The sequence below is a fragment of the Lactuca sativa genome, chromosome 4 (assembly GCF_002870075.4).
Source record: "Lactuca sativa cultivar Salinas chromosome 4, Lsat_Salinas_v11, whole genome shotgun sequence".
NCBI classification, from domain to species: domain Eukaryota; kingdom Viridiplantae; phylum Streptophyta; class Magnoliopsida; order Asterales; family Asteraceae; genus Lactuca; species Lactuca sativa.
This window is the reverse complement of record NC_056626.2, coordinates 89,583,383-89,608,366: the sequence shown is the minus strand read 5'-3', so window position 1 is coordinate 89,608,366 and position 24,984 is coordinate 89,583,383.

The window sequence follows — 24,984 nt, the reverse complement described above, 5'->3', positions numbered from 1 at the left end:
CCCTCTACTGACCATAAACAAAAAGGTCATTTCGAACCACAAGTCAGGAAAAATTCCCATTCTAAATTCTCTTTTTCTAATTCTTCTCATTCTCAATTTTCTTCTAAACCTAATTCTGTTCCTGCACAAAATTCAAAATCATCAACGAACTTAAAAGGAAAGTCGAAGATTTCTTCAGTCAAGGAAGACCGAAAGCAGAATAATGCCCAAACACCAGAATCTGAAACCAAAACGTCTGTAGCTAACTCTAACAAAATCAAAGTGTTTACTATTAAGAGAAAAAAATGAAACAACCTTAGTAAAACGAACATATCTTGTTGATGTTTCTATTACTATTCTTGTTCCTGTGAAAGGCTCACGTGAACCCAAGAAACTTTGGGTTCCTAAATCTGCTTAATTTTTGCAGGTTATTAGTGACGAACAGTTTGACGAAGAATGGTACATTGACAGTGGCTGCTCACGTCACATGACGAGAAGAAAGGAAGAGCTAAGGGAGTTTCGATCTCTTCAAAATGGTGGCAATGTCAAGTTCGGTAACAACTCCTACGGAACGATAAAGGGTTATGGTACGATAAAGAATGGAGACTTCACAATAAGAAAGGTGGCGTACGTTGAAGGGTTGCATCATAATCTCATCAGTGTATCTCAACTGGTGGGAGGTACCGGTCTTAAAGTTTCTTTCGACGATGAAGGTTCAAAGATTATAGAGAAGAAATCCAACAAGGTCATCCTCAAATCAGACCGAAAAGGCGAAATGTTTCCTCTAAATCTCAAACCAATCAAAGGAAATCCAACTATATGTCTTTTGTCCAAAGCTCATTCTGACGAAAGCTGGTTGTGGCACCGAAGGCTCTCACATCTCAATTTCAAAGACATAAACAAGCTTGTCACTGGAGGTCATGTTCAGGGTCTTCCATTACTCAAGTTTGATCGAGAACACTTGTACACTGCATGCGAAATGGGGAAACAAAGTCGTCAAAGTCACCCATCAATTATAAACACAAAAGTTGTTGAACCACTTGAGTTGCTTCACATCGACTTGTGTGGTCCATCATCAATCGAAAGCATTGGCGGTAGCAAGTATATTCTTGTTATTGTTGATGATTTCTCACATTTTACATGGGTATTCTTTCTGAAGCACAAATCTGAGGCTACTCCTAAGCTAAAGATGTTTATCAAACATGTTGAAGTGCAACTGAGAAAAGTCGTTCGAAACATTAGGAGCGACAATGGACTGGAGTGCAAGAACAAAGAATTTGAAGACTTTTTGGCAGAAAAAGGAACCAGTCACAACTTCTCAGCCCCTTACATGCCTCAACAGAACGGTATTGTCGAAAGGCGAAACCGATCCTTGTGTGAGGCGGCCCGAACAATGCTAAGTTTCGCTTCTCTTCCCTTATATTTCTGGGCTGATGCTATTGCTGCAGCATGCTTTACGCAGAACAGGTCTTATCTCAACAAGCGTTTCTCTCTCACTCCTTATGAGATCATCAATAACAGGAAGCCGAACGTAAAATTCTTTCATGTGTTCGCTTCACGATGCTTCATCTTCAACTCCAAAGAACATCGTAACAAGTTTGATGTTAAAGTAGACGAAGGAATTTTTCTGGGATATTCTCTCACTTCAAAAGCATATCGGGTTTTAAACAAGCGTTCTAGAAAGATTGAAGAAACCTATTATGTGACTTTCGATGACAGCTACGTCAAGAAGCTAAAGACTATTGAAGGAGCAATTGGAGAGATTTTCTCTCAAACAGGTCAAGTCACAGCCACGATTGCCAATTTATTTGATCAGTTTGTGGACTTATTCGATGAACCTGAGAAAGCCACTCTCTCGGAAGCCAAGGCGGCGGACAACAAAATGCGTGACGCAGAGCATGTTCCAAACGAACCTCCTCAGCACGGCGCTTCAGTTGAGGGGGAGAATCCATTCTCTTCAAATCAACCGAACACACACTTTCAGGGGGAGAACTCTATCCCGGTGGCACCCGAAGGTCCTGCATCACCCGAAGGTCCTGCATCACCTGAAAGTCCTGCATCACCCGAAGGTCCTGCATCACCCAAAAGTCCTGAATCACCCGAAGGTCCTGCATCACCTGAAGGTCCTGTAGCACCCGAACGTCCAGCCACACCCGAAAGTCCAGAAGCACCAGAAAGTCTAGCTACACCTGAGAGTTCTGTTGCACCTGAAGGTCTGAACAAACCTGAAAAACCAAATGATTCATCATTAGCCAAGGGGTATAATTCCGATATGTTCTATGATGACGGTAGTCAATCTGAATTGGAAGAAATGATTAACGCCGAATTGGATTCATCCTATGATCCAAACTATCCTCCCCTCATTAAATGGACCAGAGATCATCCTGTATCTCAGATAGTGGGTAATGTATCTGAAAAGGTCATGCCCCGATCCCAAGTGAAGGCAAAACAAGCCTCTCTATTCTCCAAAGTAGAGTTCTGCATGTATAATTCTTTCGTGTCCAAAGTTGAGCCGAAGACAGTCAATACGACTCTTGATCATTCTGATTGGGTTCAGGCTATGCAAGATGAACTCAATGAGTTTGAACGCAACAAGGTTTGGCGCCTTATCCCAACACCTAAAGATGCCTCAGTCGTTGGTCTCAAATGGGTATTCAGAAACAAAATGGACAAGGAAGGTAACGTAATTCGAAATAAAGCTCGTCTCACGGTGAAAGGATACTGCCAGGAAGAAGGAATTGATTACGAAGAAACTTTTGCTCTGGTATCAAGGCTGGAATTTGTTAGAATATTTCTTGCCTACGCTGCACACAAGAACTTCGAGGTCTACCAAATGGATGTAAAATGCGCATTTCTGAATGGAGAACTAGAAGAAACGGTTTACGTGGAGCAACCTCCTGGTTTTGTAAATGAAAAGCATCTAAATCACTGTTATATTCTGGACAAGGCAGTTTACGGTCTGAAACAAGCACCTAGGGCTTGGTATGAAACACTAACTAAGTTCTTAAAGATGTCTAAATTCAAACAAGGTTCAGTTGACCCAACCTTCTTTCGAAAGAAGGAAGGTAACCACCTTATGATAGTTCAAATCTATGTTGATGATATCATCTTTGGCTATCAATCAGGAAGCATACACCAAGACTCTTCTTGCTAAATTCGGCATGATGGGAGATTCAAAAGTCAAAGTTCCAATGGCGTTTGGCACCAAGCTCACACCATCCTTGGATAAACCGGCAGTCGATATAACGTTATACCGCTAGATGATTGGATCCTTGATGTACCTCACAGCTAGCAGGCCGGATATAATGTTTTATGTATGCTATTGTGCCAGGTTTCAAGCAAATCCTCGTGAACCACACATGCTAGTTGTAAAGAATATATTCAGGTATTTGAAGCGAACCACATCTCTCGGTCTCTGGTATCCCTAAAACTTAGGTTTCTTCGTTCAAGCCTACTCAGATGCAGACTTAGGAGGATGTGGTCTAGATCGAAAAAGTACTATAGGAGGCTGCCAATTCCTAGACGAGAAGTTGGTTAGCTGGCAATCAAAGAAACAGACATGTGTTTCTCTGTCTACAGCCGAAGCAGAGTACATTGCAGCTGCCTCCTATACATCTCAAGTGATTTGGATCCAAAGCCAGCTTTGTGATTATGATCTGTCATAACCCAGTGCAACACTCCAAGACCAAGCATATAGCACTGAGGTATCACTTTATTAAGGATCATGTGGAAGATGGAAACATCGAAATTCACTTTGTTCGGACTACTGATCAACTGGCCGATATCTTCACCAAAGCCCTACCTGAAGCTAATTTCAATAAAATCCTTCAAGGTCTAGGCATGATGGAATCGGAGTCAGTTCCAAAAACACCATCTTAAAACTAAAAGTTAGAAGCGAAATGAACCGAACTCTCGGTCTATTTCGGGTTCGGTTCACATGGGAACCGAAATGAACCGAACGCTCGGTCTATTTCGGGTTCGATCCTAATGCACTTGTTTTCGATTTATCTCAAAAAGGTATTGTTTATTGTTGTATACATATGTATTGTTGTTTTCCAAAATTAAAAAAAATAATAATAATAATAAAAAATAAATAAACCGAGCATTCGGTCCATTTCGGGTTCGGTTCAAATTTTTATTTTTTCTCTTTCTCTTATTTTTGGTTTGGTTTTTCTCTTTACAAAACTATCAAATCTCCAAAAATATTTTCTCTCTTTCGTTTCTATTTTTGTTTATCATTCCTGGAATATCGATGGGGCATGTATCATTCTCACACTTTATACTAGTTAAGCGTCCCTAGAAGCATGTTGCTGCATGTTATCCAAAGCCTCACTTGATTCTGAATAATAGCCTTACTGACTTGGTATATACAAACCTTGTCTTCCCAATTAGGCTTTTATATTTATTCTAATCATGAGCTACCTTACTCTCTTCTCACATGAGATAAGAGTTATCTGATTGGTCCTTATTTTAACAGTAGAGGTACTTTGGTTTCTTTACACCATCTCCAATACTTTTCTCCATCCTATTCGCTTCATAAACGTAACCCTTGAGACTCTCAGAAATTACCACTGAGGTTTATGGTTATACAATTTCTGTGTTCATGATCTTAGCTTCGTGCCACTACGTGCTAAGTGAAACCCACAATTCAATACCAACCATGAATTGACAGTAAACCATTACATTTGTAGTTGTATCATGAAATCTCTTTCTTTTGTGTGATTCTCATGAAATTGTCACTAACCATGACATTTCTTCCCATAGAATCCAGTTTTAATATTTTGAGATTTCACAAACAAACATTTCCAACAAGTCACCACAAATACATCCCAACCTACTTGTTCAACAGACCACATTGATCTCACAGGTACTTCGTTTGGTTTCGGTCTTATGTCAAGGTCCGGAATTCCAAACTGAAGCGAAAGCCACCCTTTTAAGCCTTATCAAAAGATACCTTTCAACACTTCTTAACAAGTTTTGATTGTAATTCAATGGGAATCCATACAGACACTTTAAAGTCTCTCTTGAATTTGAAGGAAGAAGATTCGTGCCCGGGATCCACTGTTTTATGTCTACATTGACATCACATATTCCCTCATAGATATTGTTTTCTCTCTTTATCTTTTGACACTCTATGCAAAAAAATCTTTTGATTTTCCAAAAGTCTGGTTCGGTTCAATACATGTTATTTACTCTTGTATAGCTTTGGGTCTCAAAGAAATTCTTAATCAAAGACTGACGTGGCTCTTCTAATATCTTTGATTCTATCTCAAGATAACGGCTATGTTAAAAGATATGATGATGACTCAGCCGGAAGGTCAACAGTTCAAAAGGTGATATGATGGAAAGGCGCGTTTGACGACACATTATTTCTCTCTTATGCGTAATCATCGGGGTTGCTAACAGTCACAAATCAGTCTATTCAGGGAACGTTTCACATTTCGAGAGGATTTGGGGGCTGATTCTTCTCTCTCCTCTACCGGGTATAAAGGGATCATTCCAAAATCACTTTACCACTTTACAGCAATCCAAAATCAGAAAGCAACCTAAGCCGATTTATCCTTTATTGTTCATCTTCTTCAACCCAGCATTCAACAATGGCGGATTCTTCGTCTGTTCACAAAACTTCTTCTCGCACCCACATTCTCCCTATTCGACCTCAACAAAGCCTGGTGATTGACCTAAACCCTCTTGTCTACGGTCATTACATGTATCCCATCGTGGAGTGTCTCAAATACTCTACATTGGTTATCGCCTTGTCGAAGGTGGAAATCGTACCCATGGAATGTCTTTCCCATGTATTCTCCACTGCTCATTATGACAAATCAGTGGATAGAATCTACTTCGACATTCTTTCCAACAAGACCTCCATATCCAAGCAACGTTTTTGCTGGCTTCTAGGGTTTGAACCTGATGAATCACGGGTTAACCCTAACTCAATCTCTATGGGATAGTTATTCTCAATGTTCTACAACATGGGCTACACAGAAATCCTCACTACAGTAACGAAGTTTAAAAATTCGTGTCTTCCTCCTCAATTGAACGGCTTCTTCACCCTTCTATTCAAGGGATTATCTGAGAGAAGTGCTGGTTCTGATGGGGCCAGTAAATTGTTCATGACCATTCTCTACGGGTTGTACAATGGGATCAACCTAGATTTTGGCTCGGCTCTCTGGCAACAGCTTATTCAAAGCCTTGCCTCCTCATCCTGTCATATTGAAGTATCCTATGCCAGATTTTGGACGCTCATCACCAAATGGGCAATGGACAAGCTTCACGTTCCAATTGTAGCCGATTCCCCCCCTTTCCTCGATCAGTGTCTTCCACACCACCAAGATAATTGTCTCTGATCCCACCAAGTTCTCCTTCATTGGATCCATTCCGGAGTCTATGTACGCCGGTGTGTCAAAGGAGAGCATTATCAAGAAGACCTACAAGGAATTTCGTCCTTCGGGTCCAAGGGAGCTGACTGCAGAGATGGTTCAATCCATCAATGACGCAGATAAACCACCTGCCAGGGGAAAGAAACCATATAAAGGGAAACTTAAGAAACAGGGTCAAGGGGCGAAGGGTCCTTCTCCTAAGAAGCGGAAACCCTCAAAGACAAATCAATCCCCCCACCGAAAAGGAAGAAAAACCAGCCAAGGAGGACACTAATTCTCGCTTCTTCCTCAAGCGATTCGGAGGCTGACAAGTCTGACTCTGAGGAATCTGCTCGAGGTGGTTCTCCTCCCTATTCTCCTTCACATGAGGTACCGGTTTCATCCAAACCTATTTCTCCTCCTCCTACCACCATCCCTATTTCCATTCCCTCCATAACCTCTTCTATCCCTATACCACCCACTTCTATTCCTATACCACCACCCATTTTCACTGAAGCCACCAAACCAACTATCAGTGAGGTTCGACCCAACGTATCAGATACGGGGGATCGAACTTCAGCACCTGAAACCACCTTCACCACAGAGCCATCTTCTATACCTGAACCTACCCCTACCACTGAACCTCCAACTTCACCCTGATCTCCCACTCCCTCAGCCAAAATTGAGATATTTTTGGGTGGGGAGAATATTACCTTTGATTCCACATACTACAGCCCTTATTGGATCCAAAGCGATGATGATGATGATGATGCTCCCGTCAAAAAAAAGCACATCAAAGAACTTTATGAGAAAATTAACAATCTCATCGCTTTTTCATCTTCCTCTCGGTCCCACGTGATAGAGGATACTATTCAGAAAATGGTGGACGACTTCACCAACAAACACGAAGCTTCCATCACCTCTGCCACTGCTGCCATTGATGCATCCTCAAAGGCATGCAATGCTGCGACCGAAAAAGTCAAAAAACTATTCAAAGATGCTAACATTTTTCTGAAGTCTTTGCAGGGGGCTACCGAAACCAATGCAGAGAGGGTCAATTCTGCCATTACGAAGCTGACCACTTTGTTTGCCACTGAAAAGCAGAACTTTGCTAGTCTTCGACAGACTCTTGAAGCAGACCATAAAACCTTCCAGTCCAGCATTGACGAGCGTCTCTCCAAACTACAACAGGATCTAGCCATAGAAAATTTTGTGATGGATGCCCTTGCTAGCAAAACCTCTGCACTTATAGCCAAGAACCTTCTTCTTTCTCAATCAAGGAAGTAGGTTGATACTCTTTTGTCAGATCGAGCAGTGATTAAGAGTTGTGTTTAGGATGTCCACAGCGCCATTACAAACATCCTTGAAGCACATGACCCAATTCTCAACTACTCGGTGAGGCGAACCCTGCATGAGAAGCTGGCTCTTACGCTTGCCATACTCAATCACATTGAGGGGATTCCTGAGACTATGGAGTATCCAAAACAAGGGGGAGAAGATAGCTCAAAGGGAAATAATCAATCTCAACCTCCTCCTATTTCCACTGCTCAAACCAAAGCAACCGAACCACCAACTGGTCATGCATCACGTTCGGGTGCTAAAGATAAAGGCAAGAAGGTTACTGGTGATAATGATGTAGATGAAGATAAAGAAACGATTGCAGAGATCTTGAAGAAGCAGGCCAGGGAAAGTGAACTGGATCCGAACGCTCGGGTCGCTAGGGAGGCCGAGGCAAATGAAATGAGGATGAATGAGGCTCATGATCTCCTTGAAAGTCGAAAAACACTGTTCCCTCCTTGGACTCTTGAAAAGCTTATCAAAGAAGCAATCGAGTCTCCAAGTCTCTTCTGGCTAGAACCTGTTATCTCACTGGATCGAGATAACTCTGTCGACTCACAGTTTGTCATGCCCCTGACAAGAAAGGCCTTCATCTTTCATGCCTTCGACCACATTGCTGAAGTACCTCATCCGCACCCGAAGATTGACCGGGAGTTGATTGATTTCTACCTGAGGAATGCTCAGCCTCAGTATAAAACATGGAGTGCATAGAAAATCATCAACGTCCGGGTTCTCAAACCTGCAAAAGAGGGCAACTTTATCAATGTTCGATTCAAAATCTTGAGGGGATCAGAGAAAACCGAACATGTCATTTCTCTTGCTGATCTTCCCAACTTAAATCCTCATGATTGGATCATTATGCACAATATCCTCCTCAACAATGAAAAGGAATATGAGCCGATCATTGATCACTTAAAAAGGATGTTGGGCTGCTATGTCATGGAAGTTGCCAAGCTGGATCAAGAAATCTCTAGTGTCCTCAGAAAGAAGCCTACCGTCGCCCCAGTCGGTTCTGCAAGTGATTTGAACAAAATACAGATGGGGAGGATTGACTCGAAGCGAAACTCGGTCATGTTCACAAGAGGAGAAGGCTAGAAGCTTTTGTTTGCCTTAGCAGATAAACATCTTTATTCTACAGCTTATCTGGAGCATGTTCTTGGGATCATCCATCGATATAGGCAAAACTCTGACAGTGACAAGAAATACTTCAACGATATGATCCAGTGGTATATTCGGTTCAGGGTAACTCTTCTCGCCATCATTCCTTGCTTATTCAAAGTTACAAAGAAGGCTGATGCTGCTGGGTCTAGTAAGCCGTAGTTGAGTCTCGCCCCATTTGATGCAAAGTGGGAGATTGTTGGGTGTATGGTGTTGCGTCTTGGGCTCGACTCTTAGCCCTGTTTTTTATCCGGATTGGGCCTGTCCATCCGTGATTTATTTGTTAGGGTTTGAGTATTTATAGATGCTTGCATGCATCTTAGTACGTAAGATTTTAGAGATAATTTAATAGCATTCATTGTTCTTATCGATTGTAAACCCTAAAGCCTCTACAGCGGAAGTTCTTTGTCGAGCTCTGGTGAGGCTTGAATCATTTGAATCATTAAGCATACTGTTGATTCCATATCTTGTTTATTCCTTTGTTTGAATCGTTTTTCCAAACCTGTGTACGATCTAAACGATCTAAGAGATTTATATCCCTTCAGACATGAACTCTCTTTCTATAGGAGTGAGTGATGTTGTCTTAGCATCAGGAGTATCATTCTGAACTGGAGATTTCGGACTATCATGATGTACAGATGACTCCCCCTCAGGTGAAACGAAGGACTCCCCCTCAGGCGAAGCAGGAGTCTCCCCCTCAAGTTGTGAAGAGGATATCGTTGGAGGTCTGTAGACAACTTCTTCGTCTTCGTCTTCAGAAACATTCTTCAAACCAAAGATAGATCCAGATGAGCTACCTGAAGACACATTTATGGATTTGAACAGAGATGTGTAATCAACCAACCAATCTGGACCTACTCGAGCATCCGTCTCATTTTCTTCCAACCAGCGCACGTCATAAGATTCTATAACTTGCTTTGTCTTCTTATTATAGACCCTATAAGCGGTACGAGAAGCATACCCTATGAAGTAACAATCATCGGCTTTGGCATTAAACTTTGGGTTGGACTCTAAGTGAAGCAAGGTGCAAGGGCAGCCAAATACACGAAAATAACTGACTGAAGGCTTGTGACCATATAGAATCTCGTACAGAGTCTTCATTTGAGCTTTGTTGATCAACACGTGATTTTGAACATAGCAAGCAGTATTTATCGCCTCAGCCCAAAAGAAGACTGGCAGTTTGGAGTCACACATCATCGTCCTTGTAGCGTCTTTTAAAGTTTTGTTTCTCCTCTCAGCAACACCATTTTGTTGGGGTGTGTGAGCGGAGCTGTATTGACGATTAATACCCTTTTCTGCGCAGAAGTGATCTAGTACAAAATTCTTAAACTCTCTTCCATTGTCAGTACGAAGCGCCTTCACCCTGTTGTTAGTTTGGTTCTCAATTAACACAATGAATTTCTTAATCAGATCAGCAACTCCAGCTTTATTGGATAGAAAGAAAACCCATGTAAAACGAGAGAAATCATCAATCACAACCAGACAATAGGAATTTATGTTAATGCTGAGAACATTTACTGGTCCAAACAGATCCATATGTAGCAATTGAATCACCTGACTAATTGAGTTGACCTGTTTTAGCAGGTGTGGCTTTCTTGATGCTTACCTTGAGCACAAGACACACACTTATCAAACGTGATAAAGTCCTTGATAGGTAAACCACGAACCATCTCATTCTTTGCAAGAGGATTCAAGTTCTTGGCATTAGCATGACCGAGTCTTCGATGCCATAACATTGCATTTTGTTCAGAGATCTTTGAAAAGAGGCACGTAACTTGTTCTGGAAGATTGTTATGATGTAAGAATTCCCATCCCTTTTAGATTTCACCAGAATCCACTCTTCTGGAATGACAAAGCCTGGCTTGAGAATCATACATTCCTTTTTGGGTGAAATGTGTAGAATAGCCTTTGTCACATATCAGAGACACACTCAACAAACTATGCTTCAATTCGGGAGCAAAGTTGACATTCTCGAAGCTTAATACCCCATTTGTGGCGTTTCCCTTTTGAGTGATTTTGCCACCTTCTCCACCCACAAATGAGATATATCCCCCACTAAAGGATTGAATGTTGTGCAGTTGGGCGATATCTCTTGTCATATGCCAGGAGCAGCCGCTGTCGACGAACCAAGGTCTAATGACATTCCCCCGCAACTGTCCCTACAAGACGTGCAAGTTTAATTAGATTTGGGAACCCAGGTCATTATTTTCCTGGGTTGTCCCGATGCCTTTTCAGATCTATTATCATCTAATAACTTTTCAGAGAACATCGATGATGGATTGGAGGCTAATTTGGGCAACTATTGATAATTAGGTTTTCTAACAGTCCCGAGTGATTTTGAAATAGGATGTTTATCAGTTTACTTGAATCACTTGGGTTTTCTACCAGAATTGGTTGAAGACCCACTGCTGCTTCTTGACGAAACCGACCTTGACTTGTTCGTGCTCGGTTTTGGCAAATTGTTTAGGACTTTTTCATGAAAAACCTTTTTAGGCTTTTGAAAAACAACCCGTTTTCTACTCCGATCATCCTTCCAATCATCATTCTGAGAACGATTTCTAGAGGACTTTCTAGTTAAGGACCTTCCTCTGAATTCGTTCTCTCCTCTTGAAGACTCAAAATGTACAAACATATGATTTTGACAATTTCTAGCTATATGACCACCAATACCACAATTGAAACAAATCTGTTTGTTATTGTTATAACTTGTGCTACATTGATAAGATTTTCTTTCCATAATAACACCCCTGCTTCTCTCACATGAACAAGAACAAGAATTAGGTTGTGAGACAAGTGAGGGTGCATTAGATAGAGAAGCTTGTGAAACGGGTGGTTTTTCAATATTATCATGACAAAAATTAGAATTGCCAACCACATTATTCAAAACAGTATCAGACACTTGAAAACCATTCAAAACAGTATCAGAAGAATCAGAAACATCACAAAAAACATTGTCACTTGAAACATCAGAAAAATTATTGTCTATATTTAAAACTAAAGATTCAGGTTCAGTCTCAGTTTTATTTTCAGAAACAGATCCTTCAACTTCGTGCATTGACTGATTCAAGGATTGATCTGCAAGAGAAGTAGAAATGTTAGTACTTTCAACATTAATAAATCCTCCCGAAAAAAAACCAGATGGCTTGCCATAGACCATGAATGGTTCATTGGTAATCTCTTCTTTGGACAAGGGTTGAAACTGATATGTATGATTGAAAGGAAGAGGCACTTGATTATACCCTAGACCCTTTGACTGATTTTGTTTAAATTGCATGTAGTGGTCTATCATATTGGCAACTACCTCACTCGATATATCATATTTTCTAAAATCAAAATCAGCAGTCTCATATTTGCCCTTTAATGATTCAATTTCAGCCACTAGTTCAGCGTTCTGTTTCTTTATATAGTCATAATTTTTTCATTTATTACTATAGTCTTCCTGAAGTCTCCTAAATTCCTTTATTTTAGATTCTAACTGGGCCTTAAGAGGTTTTTGTCCCTTTCTGAGTTGGTAACCTTCATACCTAAGATCCTCTACTTCCCTTTTTAGTAATTGGTTATGTTCACGGAGAATTTTAAGGTTCTCTACTTCTCTACCTAGTGTCTCAATTTCCTCATGCAGAATTCTAACATAATCAATACAAGCTTGAGAGCATGAGGGTAGACTTACCTCGTTTTTATTAGGTTCATGAGAGGAAGATACCATCAGCGCAAACTGCAGCTCCATCATTTGATCTTCAGCTGCAAGAATCTCTACCAGAGAATCATCACCAACCTGTGCCAAATGGGCATTTTCACGTCCAAATATGTTCAAGGCCTGCATCTGATCCTCCCAGTCAAAAGATTGTGCAACCATGGCCTTCTCATTGTTAACCTGAGCACCGCTTCTACTGTTTCCAACTGCAACCATTGTCCTGTCATTATTTAATCTTCTATCTGGATGTGGACAATCACGAGCAAAATGCCCTGGCTCTTGGCAGTTGAAACACTGCAGCTTTCCCTTGCTGAACCCAACCTTCTTGTCATCACTCATCCCCCAGTTTTTCTTTCTAGTCTTTTTGGAAAACTGTTTCACCCTGAAAACTGCCATGGCAATTTCCCATGTGATATCCATCTCTTCTACGTCTTCAGGGTGAATCTGATCAAGATCGGCAAATGATAGTCGGGGTGGAAGATCTCCAGCCACAAGTGCATCGTAGCAGTTGACAAGCCCTATAGCAAGAGCAAGATTTTCATCACCCTCCTTTCCTTTTGAAGAGGAAGCCACATTGGAGGAAGAAGAAGCTTGAACAGCCACGAACGGTTGGTTCTGAGAGAGAGGCATGGTTGATGCAACAGGAAGAGAAGAAGCTGATGGAGTGGAGAAGGACTGAACTTGAGCTTGCTGAGCAGCAAATGATTGACCTGCAGAAGAAAAAGTGAGAGATGAAAGAGCATTTTTAGAAGAGATTCCAAGGTTCGCATTTGATTATGAGTTCACATAGTTTATCTCTCGCTGCTTGTCATCAATATCACAGGCCTTGATGACAGCCATCACTTCAGCAAGAGAAAGCCGGCTAAGATCCTTAGTCTTCTTTATAACAGCTACATTCATGTCCAAAGACTTTGGGAGAGCATTTAGTAGCTTCTTGTTTATCTCAAACTTGATGTAAAAAATACCAAATACAGTCATTTCAGTGTTAAGAGATGTGAACCGCTGCAGCTGTGCTTCAAGAGTTTCTCCAGGAACATAGTTGAACATATGGAATTGTAGTTGCAGCATATCTTGGCGACTCTCCTTCATATCTTCATTCCCTTCATAGACCTCGATTAGGGCTTCCCATAAAGCCTTAGCAGAAGTGTACTCCCTAAAACCTTGAGCAATGTCCGGAGATAGACCCATGGTCAAAGTGGCCAAAGCCTTTTCTTGCTCTTCAACCTTCTCGAAGTCTTCATCTGTGTAACTTTCAATCTTCTTGTCAACCACTTGTCCTGCAACAGTAGTGGTTATTCTGATAGGATCTTTTATTATGCTTCTCCAGATTTTGAAGTCCTTCATCTTGATGTACTTTTCAATCGTATACTTCCATTCTAGGAAACCTTCAGCGGACAGGAGTCTAGGAATTCGGGTGGTTGTGCCCATTACAAAATCCAGATCGTGGTGGTGTGTTTGACTTTGAGAATACATTAAATTGATATTAAATAAAATTAAATTATTTAAGAATAAATTATGTTTCTGGTCAAACACAAGTTCACAGCCAAATTAGGTTGTAGACCGTAAACTAAGTTCACGGTTAGGGAGGAGTTTGCGGCCGTAAACTCTGTTCACGGTCCGGAGTTTACGGTCATAAGGTGTTTCCGGTTAAGGTTCACGGTCCAAGAATTCAAGTTTCCGGTTGATGAACAATCTTTATTCACGACCCAAGAACAAAATTCACGGTTCAAGTACTGTGAAGAGTTTGCGGTCGTAAGCTAAGATTACGGGCGTAAGCTATGGCCGTAATCTCCAAGAAACTTGAGAAAAATGCAGTTTTTTAATGAGGATTGAAACCCTTTCGCAGCAAACACCAACTTCAGTCGCAAACAAATAATAACACGGCCAAAAATCGATTGTAGAGTGCTTTTGATGCTGGTCTTGCTCTAATACCAATTGTAAGGTCCTGAAACGGATCTTACCTGTGATCAAATAGCAAATACAATTGGTTAGCAATAAATAACGAGTAGAATCGAGAACAAACAAGCTTGCACATGCTTTTCAATTAGAATAACGTCTAGTACAACTTGTGGTGAAAGCAGTCGTGAACTCTGAGGCAAAGACCTAGCACACCTCTATATATACTGGACTTGGGTCGGCCTTGGGTTTACGGCCGTAAACTCGCTTTCGGACCGTAAACTACACATAGACTACTACAAGCTATCAAATGACCAAAAGAACCTATTACATAGAAAGCCAAGACCAAACCACTAATTAGACCCTTCACCCTCCGTGACATTGTGTGGTTTCATACCTACACATACTACATGAAACTCTATGAGAAACTTGTGAGGATCTTCATTTTCCAGGCCCCTAAATGTTGGGAGTAAGTGAATAAGCCCGAATTTTAGTTCCAAGTTGGTGTCGGCTGGGTATGTGATGCAAAGAGGTTGTTGAGTAGCCTCTTATCTTAACCATTGACGGAGATTTTGTTCGGGTGGTGGGTTTGGAGGACCTTGATTCCCTCCAGGGTTGTCTACCATAGCTTGAAAAGTGGGTGATGTTTCTGTAGATGAAGTGTTTAGGCTATTATTAACAGGTGAAGATGGTGGAGTGGTATTTATGGGTGAGGTTGGTTGTGGTGAGAGTGATGGGCTTTCCGTTTCTGAGGCCGATACACTTGAGAGGGGTATGTCCTCCCAAATGTTAGTGATCGGGGGAGTAGATGATGAAGAAGTACCGGAAACCGGTTACCTCTTACGAAGCTTAGCATGCTTCCTTAACTTCTTTGCAGTCCTTTCTATCTCCGAGTCAATTGGCAATGGTGTACTTGTACGAAAAGATCTAGGCATAAACAATTAGTAACACCGTGTCCCCGGCAACGGTGCCAATTTGTTAGGCGTGTCAGACCCAACAAATAATAGGGGTATGATATACTCCAAAATAATCCCACTATATTGCACTAAAAGATAGTACAAGGCAAGTAGGGTCGATCCACAGAGACACGGGATAATTAGTATATACCTCTTTGCGTAAGGTATTTGTTCACAAAAGATTAAATAAGGCGGGGGGGTTTGAGTGTAATGATGTAGCAAACCAATTTAAAACACGAGTAAACAACTAAACGAATGAATTAATTTCAGATTTTGTAAGGACTCCAACTCCATGCATGACAATCCAGCAATGTGAATCAAAGATGACAAGACATTTGTTTCATTCTATCTAAGCTGGTACTTGAAAGTGCTAACATGCTCTAACACTTTCCATTCATCACATTAATCAATCAAAACAAGCTCTTTGATTAATCCTAACCTTACTAACCTAATCTAAACAAGCTCTTAGAAGTAGATTAAAAGATTGCATTAAGCTTATTTTGAATGTTCCCAACAACACCCAATACTCCTCACAAGCTCGGGTGCGTAAGAATGTGTGAAAAGATTTACATTAAATTCATTCATAAGAAATCAATTTAATGCTTGTTGCTTAGTTTAATTCACAAAACAATTGCGGATTTTGCAAAATGAATAACTTGAATGACCTAACCCTAATTCAAATGGCAAGTAAGAATCATTATTAGAATCAAACATTCGATTGAAGTAAAATCAGTTTCATTAGATAAAATTAAACACAAATATCAGGTCATATGATTTGATTTACAACCAAAAAGTCAAAACATGAAATTGAAGAAGTTAGGGTTCTAGCCACACATGGCTAGAACAAGATTAACAAATTCAAAAGATGAAATTAAGTGCTAAAGTTCTTACAAAGAAGAAATTAAATGTTTACAAATGATTAACGGACAAATCCTTGCTAAAACCTTCGAATTTCTTTCTCCCAAAGTGCTCTTCTATGCTTTGATGCCCCCTAAAATGAACCAATTCCCGACATATGAAAGATGGAAAAAAAACTGCCAAAAGGCAGTTTTTAAGTCGGACACGGCCCGTGTTAAAATAGAGTAAATCAACACGGGTCGTGTTGACTGAAGACATTGCCATCAATCCTTGATTCCATCTCCAAAGTACAATGCTCAAAAGTGTTCATCTCGACCAACACGCCCCGTGTCCAAATTGGCTAAATGAACACGGGTCATGTTAAGTGAAGTCAAAATGCATGGAATGGTCAAACACGCCCCGTGTTCGATTTCTAGGCCAAACCCAACACGCCCCGTGTAGCCCTCTGACTCCAAACCCAAACTTGATTTTCTCAATTCTTCCGTTTTACGCCTGATCATCCCACAATCTTCACCAATGCCCTCCGGCACCTCCAAAAGCGCGCTCCAACCTCCGGTTTACCTGAAAGAGATATGAAAGTGTGCAAATAAGATCGTTCTAGAGACTAACATGAATATGATAATAATGCGAGAATAATGAAATATAACTAAGCTAAATACATGTCTAAAAAGGGACTAAAAGTTGTGCAAAAAAAGTGCACAAAATACACCTAACAATAGTCCTTTTGGGTTGCCTTCATACTAGCAACTAGACAGGATGATTGATTGAGAAAGAGGTAGAATTTATTATTTAGAATAATAAATTGATATAAATGATTTGTTAATGTATTATGGAAATAATATACTAATTACAAATCATATTATTTAATTAATATTTAATCAGAAATCAATTTGGAATTAATTTTGGTATTAAAGGAATTAATTAAAAGTGTAGGGGTTGTTTGGCAATTTATTGATAACTGTGGATTTATGCTCTTGGACCACCCTAAATAGGGTTGGATGAAATCTTCTAGGAAAGCCCTAGAAATTTCCTCCAAGGCCTTAAGGATAGGAGTCCATGGACTGCTTAGGCCTTAAGCTAAGGAATTAGGGTTTCCTTCTTAAAACCCTAGCTGTGGCTCTAAACTACCTCAACTAATAAGGAGCCCCAACCCCTTAAGATTTCGGCCATAATTCCTAACAAGAAAAGGAGCCAAAATTCTAAGTCTTCCTCTTTTCTCCTCTCATCCTCTTGCTTGGTGTGTTTGTGAGCCATTAGAGGTGTTACACTTGTGACACTTGCTCTCAAAGTTAAGATCTTCAAAGGAATCCATTGTTATTACAATATAAAAATAAAGGTATGTATTCTAACCCTTGGTTTGTCAATTTCGAAAATTGTAGTTACCTCATAGGGTTTCTAGTTTTTGTGTTCAATGCTTGTATGTCTAATAGAGAAAACATAGATCCAACATATTAGGGTTGCATGCATACATAGGAATTGTCTGTTATGCTCAAAACCCATCAGTGGTATAATAAATTAATTAAAGGTTTAATTAATAGATAATTATTAAAACCAAGTTTTTTAAAATTTAAAATTGCTTTTAATTTTCGAAATTTGAAATAGATTTAAAAACAATAGTATTTTGAAATATTTAAAACACACCCTTATACTATATGTAAAATTAAATGCTTTATATTATATATGTATAAGAAAAGTCAGTCTTACTGTTAGTAGACATCATTCATGAAGCTGATCTATAAGGGGGTATAAGGAAATTGCCTATAAAATGGCGATTGAATGGGTGTCCACTTTCACCCACCGCTTCCTTGAATAGTGCAGGCGTTAGTGGAACGGGTTTGATAGGAAACTTAATTGTCATTAATAAGTATAATGAAATTAATAAAGTAACTAAATTTTTTTATTAAATTCCCAAGCTTAGTTACTTTGGGAAAATGTGAATTTGATGCTACTCCATGAAATTGCACATTACACTTTATAAAAGTCATTAGTGGAACATGTGTGGTTAACCGGCATACTAATATGGACTTATAAAGGGTGGAAATGGGTGTCTCGTAAATTATCATTGATTAATGGAGCGTGTGTGGTTAACCGACACATTAATTAGGTGATAAATGACATCAAGAGTACCAAGCTAATTTGCATGGTTATTCACACATTCTTTGTGATTCTCGGTATTCCAGTCATAAATTAAAAGGGCATAATTGAGATTAAACATGTCATTGAATAGTTCAATGAATCTCAAAAGATCTAGGAATTTCATTTAAAAGCTAATTCATTCAAATTTCTTTTGTCATGGTGAAATTTGTAAATCTTGATGTACCTATCTTCAAATAATTTACAATTGGATTACGAAATCCCTTTTCTGAATTGTGAATTATTTCATTGGATCCTAGCCTTAATATTTCATTTGGGTGTTATATTAAGGATTATTCCTATCTAATCAAAACTTGTCCTTCTTCCTTTTCAGATGTCAACTTCCAATAATACTTCTGGTTCCTCCAACAACTTCTCGCTATTGGGAATTTGCTCAAAAGTCATTTTTGATGACTCCAATTATAATGATTGGATGTGAAACATCAATATGGCTCTACGATTCGAGGACAAGGAGTATATGCTTAAAAAACAACTAGGCGAGATTAATGAAACAAAAGCTACTCCTGAAGAACTAGCTAAGTATAGGAAGCATTGCAATGATGCTACCAAAGTGTCATATATCATGGTGGCTACTATGACTCCTGAGCTACAAAGGTTATATGAGGATTACTGGCCATATGAGATGAACAAAGACTTGATGGAAAAGTACCATCAAGATGAAGGATGGAGAGCCCATCACGACCCACTTGCAATGCAAACAATGTTTTATGGATCGTTTGCTGAAACTTAATGTGAACTTCGATGAGGAATTGGCTATTGACATAGTCTTGCACTTATTTCCCAACTGTTATGATCAGTTCATTATGACCTATCATTTGAACAAGGAGGAAACCACATTGAGTCAAATTCAAAGCTTGCTGAGAACTGCTGAAAGTGGAATGAAGGGAAAGAGTTTCGCCTCCACTCCTATTTTTGCTTCTTTTGTCTTGGTGATTAGGCAAGAAAAGGGGAAGAAGAGGAAAGTTCCATCAAAACAGAATTGGAAGGGAAAGTCCCAAGTAGGGTCCTCTAGCAATTAACCCAAAGGAAAGGCCAATTTTGATGCTCCTCCTGCCTCTGATCTAAAGGAGGCCACTTGCTTTTACTGCCATGATAAGGAGCATTGGAAACAAAGTTGACCTGAATACGTTTAGGACATAAAGGACGGCAAGGTGAAGCCAACCTCGACAGTTATTTACACTATTCTATATAAAAACTCATCACATTAGAGTTCTTGGGTCCTTGATATAGGATGTGGTTTTCACATTTGTTGTGATTTGTAGGTACTAAAAAGAAGTCAGGATGTGGAGCATGGGAAGATGAACCTGATTATGGGCAATAGGAGATCGTCACCTTTTACCAAGATTGGTGTTTATACTTTGGTGGTTAGCAATTGGTTAGGTTTAGATTTGAACAATTGTTGCTATTCGTCAGAGATGACAAGAAACATCATTTCATTTTATGGTTTATATAGACAAGGTTTTAGATATTCTTTTTATAATGAGAATGGTTCTATTTATGCTTATAAAAATGGTGTATTTTAATTTGAAGCATTACTTGTGATGGCATGTATGAATTTGTGATGGTTGTAGACATTTTAGGAAATAGTGTGTTGCAAATTGATTCGTCTAATGGTTTAGACAAAGCATGCTTGTGGTATTGTCGTCTTGGACATGTCAAAAACAAGCGCATTGCCCAACTCCAAAAGGATGGAGTGTTGGAATCATTTGACTTAAGGTTAGATAATAAATGTGAATCTTGTTTACTTGGAAAGATGACAAAATCACCTTTCGCTGGTTCTTGTGAAAAAGGTGAAGGATTGTTGGATCTCATACACACAGACGTGTGTGGGCTGTCACACCCCCAGACCAGGATGGCGGAAACATTCGGGGGTGGATGAGTTTCATGTATTGTAACATAACATAATGAATAATAGTGATCAAAGTAAGCACAACCATCATAAATATAATTGAAAAAGTTACATTGTTGTAAGAGTTGCATGTTTCAAAATCAATTACAATATGATGATAAAATGATTTGACTCACGCCTTGGCTTCCCATCCTTAAAAGCTAGTAGTTACATGTTTTAGTGATTTCCTGTGAATACAAGTAGTTTTGAAAGAGTGTCAACAGTTAAGTTGGTGAGTTCATAAGAGTTTGTATGAGTGAAATGTAAGTCTTTCCTTGTAAAATGATAGTGTTTGTTTCCAGAAAAATCGAGTATTTTCCTTAAAATAATTTGTAGTCTTAGAAAAACCCTAAGATCGAAATGTACAAGTACTTCCATACTTAGAGTAGTAATATGCAGTTTTAATTTATATAAAACCGTTTGAATGTATGTTTCCCCGTAAACCAAATCTATGATTGTTTCCCCATGTGAGTTATCATAACCGTGCTAAAGACATAGATGGCCTGTTACGACGTTCTTCAGGCGTCGGAATGTTATGAGATTCGTCACCCTAGACCTGTCGGTCTAGCTGTTGCAAGCAACTTAGGTGCGGGATTGTCAGTCCCGTATAGATCTATACACAAGTATCACGATCTCCTATAGGGGATTCTGGTTATAATACAGGACTTTATAGGTACACTGATATGTATGATGAAGACTTTGACTCATAAAATTTGATTCAACGAGTTTACATATAGTGTAATGAAAACCCTTTTGTATGTGGAAATATTACCTTTCCATAGTAATTTTATAGTGTAGAATAATTATACCTTTAAATAATTATTTGTTTGCCCCAAAATGGTAAAATAGTACAATAACCCATAAACTATACCCATTATAGTTTATCATAAATGTTTTGTTGTAATGAAAACTTTTGTATATATGATTATCACTTTTCCATGATAATAAATTAGTATAAAATAATTATATATAAAGCTTTTATAATTATCCACTTTGCTCAACATGTTACAATAGTGTTAATGATCCACAAACTATACTTATATAGTTTATTATAATATTTGATTTTTATACCTATATATATATATATATATATATATATATATATATATATATATATATATATATATATATATAGAGAGAGAGAGAGAGAGAGAGAGAGAGGCTAGTATGCTTAGATATTCATAAATAACAAATATTTTACATCTAACACAAATAAGTGAGTCTTAGTATGAAAATGTCTATTTTCTAGTTTTTGACTTTTAACGTCACAAACGGCAGATAGTGAAATGTAGTTATGTAAAAACTTATTTTTACCTTTTTATGATTTTTAAGTCAAGTTAACTTTATATGTTTTAAACAACATATTTTTGGTCAAACCCCACAAAAATGGTGTCATAACCAAGTTATCACCATTTTTGTTAGAAAACCCATTTTTGCATAAGATAATAGATTTTGAAGTTTTCTTTTTGTAAAACTAAATCTTTAGTATTTTTGACTAGTTTCAAGTACCTGTGTCCAAAATAACATATTTTGGTTTATATCCCACAAAAATGGTGTAATAACTTGGTTATAACCATTTTTGCTAGCAAAATCATATTAGGCTCATAAAAACCCTAGTTTTTATTGTTTTGTGTTTATGAATTTTTCTCAAGAACATAAAGCATGTTTAAACTTGTTTTTCATAGTTTTGTATTTTCAACAAACATGTACATCTAAATGTTCATAAATCTTGGTAATAACATTATTTCAAGTATTTAGCACTTTTGCACAACATGTAAGTAACCATTCATAATAACTTGTATATTCGTACAAGTTTACTTGTATTCTCCCCTAAAACTTAGAAATCTCAAAAATGAAGGGGTATGAACTCACCTTATGTGTGTTTTCTTGATGAATGAATGGCTGTAGATGGAAGTTTCAAGTTAAGAACACTTGAAGAACACTTTGAAGATTTGAAGATCCTATGAATAGTAACACATGATATTGTGTGTAAATGGATTGAAACTAGTATAGAATTGAGTATACTCACTAGATTTTGAAGGAAGTACTTACCAAAAGTCAAGAATCAAATTAGATAAAATTAGGGTTGAAGGTTGAGAGCCTTTCTTAGAGAAGAAGAACAAAAGATGAAGAAATGGTGAAGGGAAATGGCCTTGTGGTCGTAACTTAAAGAGAGAGAAGGAGAAAGGGTGGGTGGGGTGAGTTATGAGGGATGGTAATGGGGGAATATGGATTTAATTAAAGGTGTTCTACTTTTAGAGTTTGTGTAAGTGCATAAAGGTGTCTTGTTTATGTTGGGGGATCATTGTATTAACTAGTGACTTTTTATTATAAAAAAAAAGTCAAACATTTATAAATTCTTTGTATTTTTATAAAAATGGTGGTGTTTTATAAAATAAATATGGTCTAAAGGATGTATAAAATATGTAATTTGAATTATAAATATTCAAATTATTATAACAAGCATTATTATCAAAATAATAATACATTATATGAAAGTTAGGTTGAATTTCCAATTTCGATTCATTAAAAATTTGTGTTTAGCCAGGTATAAACTTTGTCGTATTTGGTGAAGAATTTACCAAAAGTTTGTGCCTGTAGCCTTTGCTATGATTTTTGCCCCGTAGTGTTAGGTTTATGAACCCTACTACATTGTGTTACGAGTATTATTTATTCCCAAATAATATATAGTTAAATTATCAAGTTGTTACGTTACTAACCCTAACTAGGGTTTATGTTTGATAATTGGTAAAAAGAGAGATACTTTGTATTATAATTGTAAGTTGTACATTAGGAACATTAAGAAACATGGTGCTTATCCTAAAATCCTAATACTAGTCGTGTTGACTTGGTTGACTTGTTGACTTTTTTTGACCCAAAGTTGACAGTTGTCACATGGGCCCTTCAGATCCACCACAAGGGATGCAAATCAATTTTATGTGACTTTTACAGATGATTATAAAAGATATGGATATATCTACTTAATTTGTAATAATTCATAAACCTTTGAAAGGTTCAAAGAGTTCAAACATGAAGTTGAAAATCAATTAGGCAGGAAGATCAAGATGCTTAGATCTGATAGACGTTGTGAGTATCTAAGTATTGAGTTTCACGACTACCTCAAGAAATGTGGAATTGTTTTACAATTAACACCTTCTATGACACCACAACTTAATGGTGTGGCTGAGAGGAGAAATTCAACCTTGTTGGACATGGTTCATTCCATGATGATTCGAGCTTCACTTCCAATCTTATTCTAGGGGTATGCCTTAAAGAATGCTGCCTACATTCTTAATCTTGTCCCAACAAAGAAGGTTGCCAAAACACCTCACGAGATGTAGACAGGGAAGGTTCCCTTGTTGGCACATATCAAGGTTTAGGGTTATCAAGCTTTCGTTAGACGAGAGACTCACGACAAGCTTGAACCTCAAAGTGAGAGATGTATTGTCACCGACTACCCACAAAAGTCCTTTGGATACCCATATATTGTTTGCTTCTTTCGATGAAGTTGGACCATCGGCCACCTCATACTCCTTGCCTATCATCAGCCCATTTTCTTCATCAACAGCTTCTAATCACAGTTCATGCACAATGATTGCTCCTTATTCCTTATGTCCTTCACCGATAGTCTCCCCTGTCTATCTTATGTTATTAATCAAGTTAGTCAGTTTCTTCAATCCCCAACTGTCCATCATTTTCAAGTTGTCAAACGGATACTAAGATATGTTAAAGGGACGATCTCCTACGGTTTATAATTTCATTGACCTCATGCTTCATCTATCTTTGGTTACTCGGATGCTAATTGGGTCCGTTGCATTGAAACATGATGCTCCATGTATGGCTACTCAATTTTCCTTGGAGGCAACTTAGTGTCATCGAGTGCGAAAAAACAGCCCACCGTGTCTCGTTCTAGTAGTGAATTTGAATATTGGGACATAGCAAATGCAACATGTCTCAACTATAAATTTTGGCTAGGAAATTCTATCCTTATGTAAACATTAACAATGGCAACAATTGTAACCATGAATTGAAAACATGATTTGTGAGTGTTCAATGACAACAAACCTCCATTTAAGAATCCAAATGAACAAACTAAAACATTTTGGAGCATTTGGGTCTAGAATGATTCATTCTAACCCTAATGGGCCTTATTGGGCCATAATTAATCCATTTAACCTTAGTGAGCCATAAGCCTATTCTTTTATTCTATTTGGGTCGTGAATGCTTCCAAGATCCCAATGGGCCGAAAAAGTTTATGTTTAGGACCCAAATATCCTAACTAAAGTTAATGGGCCCAACAACTCCACCCTTTCTTCTTGGCCCAAAATCTCGACCCATGTATAAAGAACAAAAAAAATAAAAAAGAAAAGAAGAGAATTAAGAGGGGTTGACTTGGAGATGCCACCTCTATATTGCCTAGCACGTATCAATCTTAAAATCTCCCATGTATCCATACTAGTCACCTTACCTCTCTCTCTCCCCTATCCTCTTTTACTCTCGGTCAAAGAAAAACAAACACACACACACACTACACCAAATTCTCTCAAACTGTAACACCCGCGTTTCCAGGCTAGGCATTAATGTTGATGTAATAGTCTAGGTTAACCTTTGTAACTCATTTTAAAATAATAGAATTGTATTATTTGAGTATTATGTGTTTTGTGATTAATTGTGTGTCTTAATTGAGTTAAGGATAAAAAT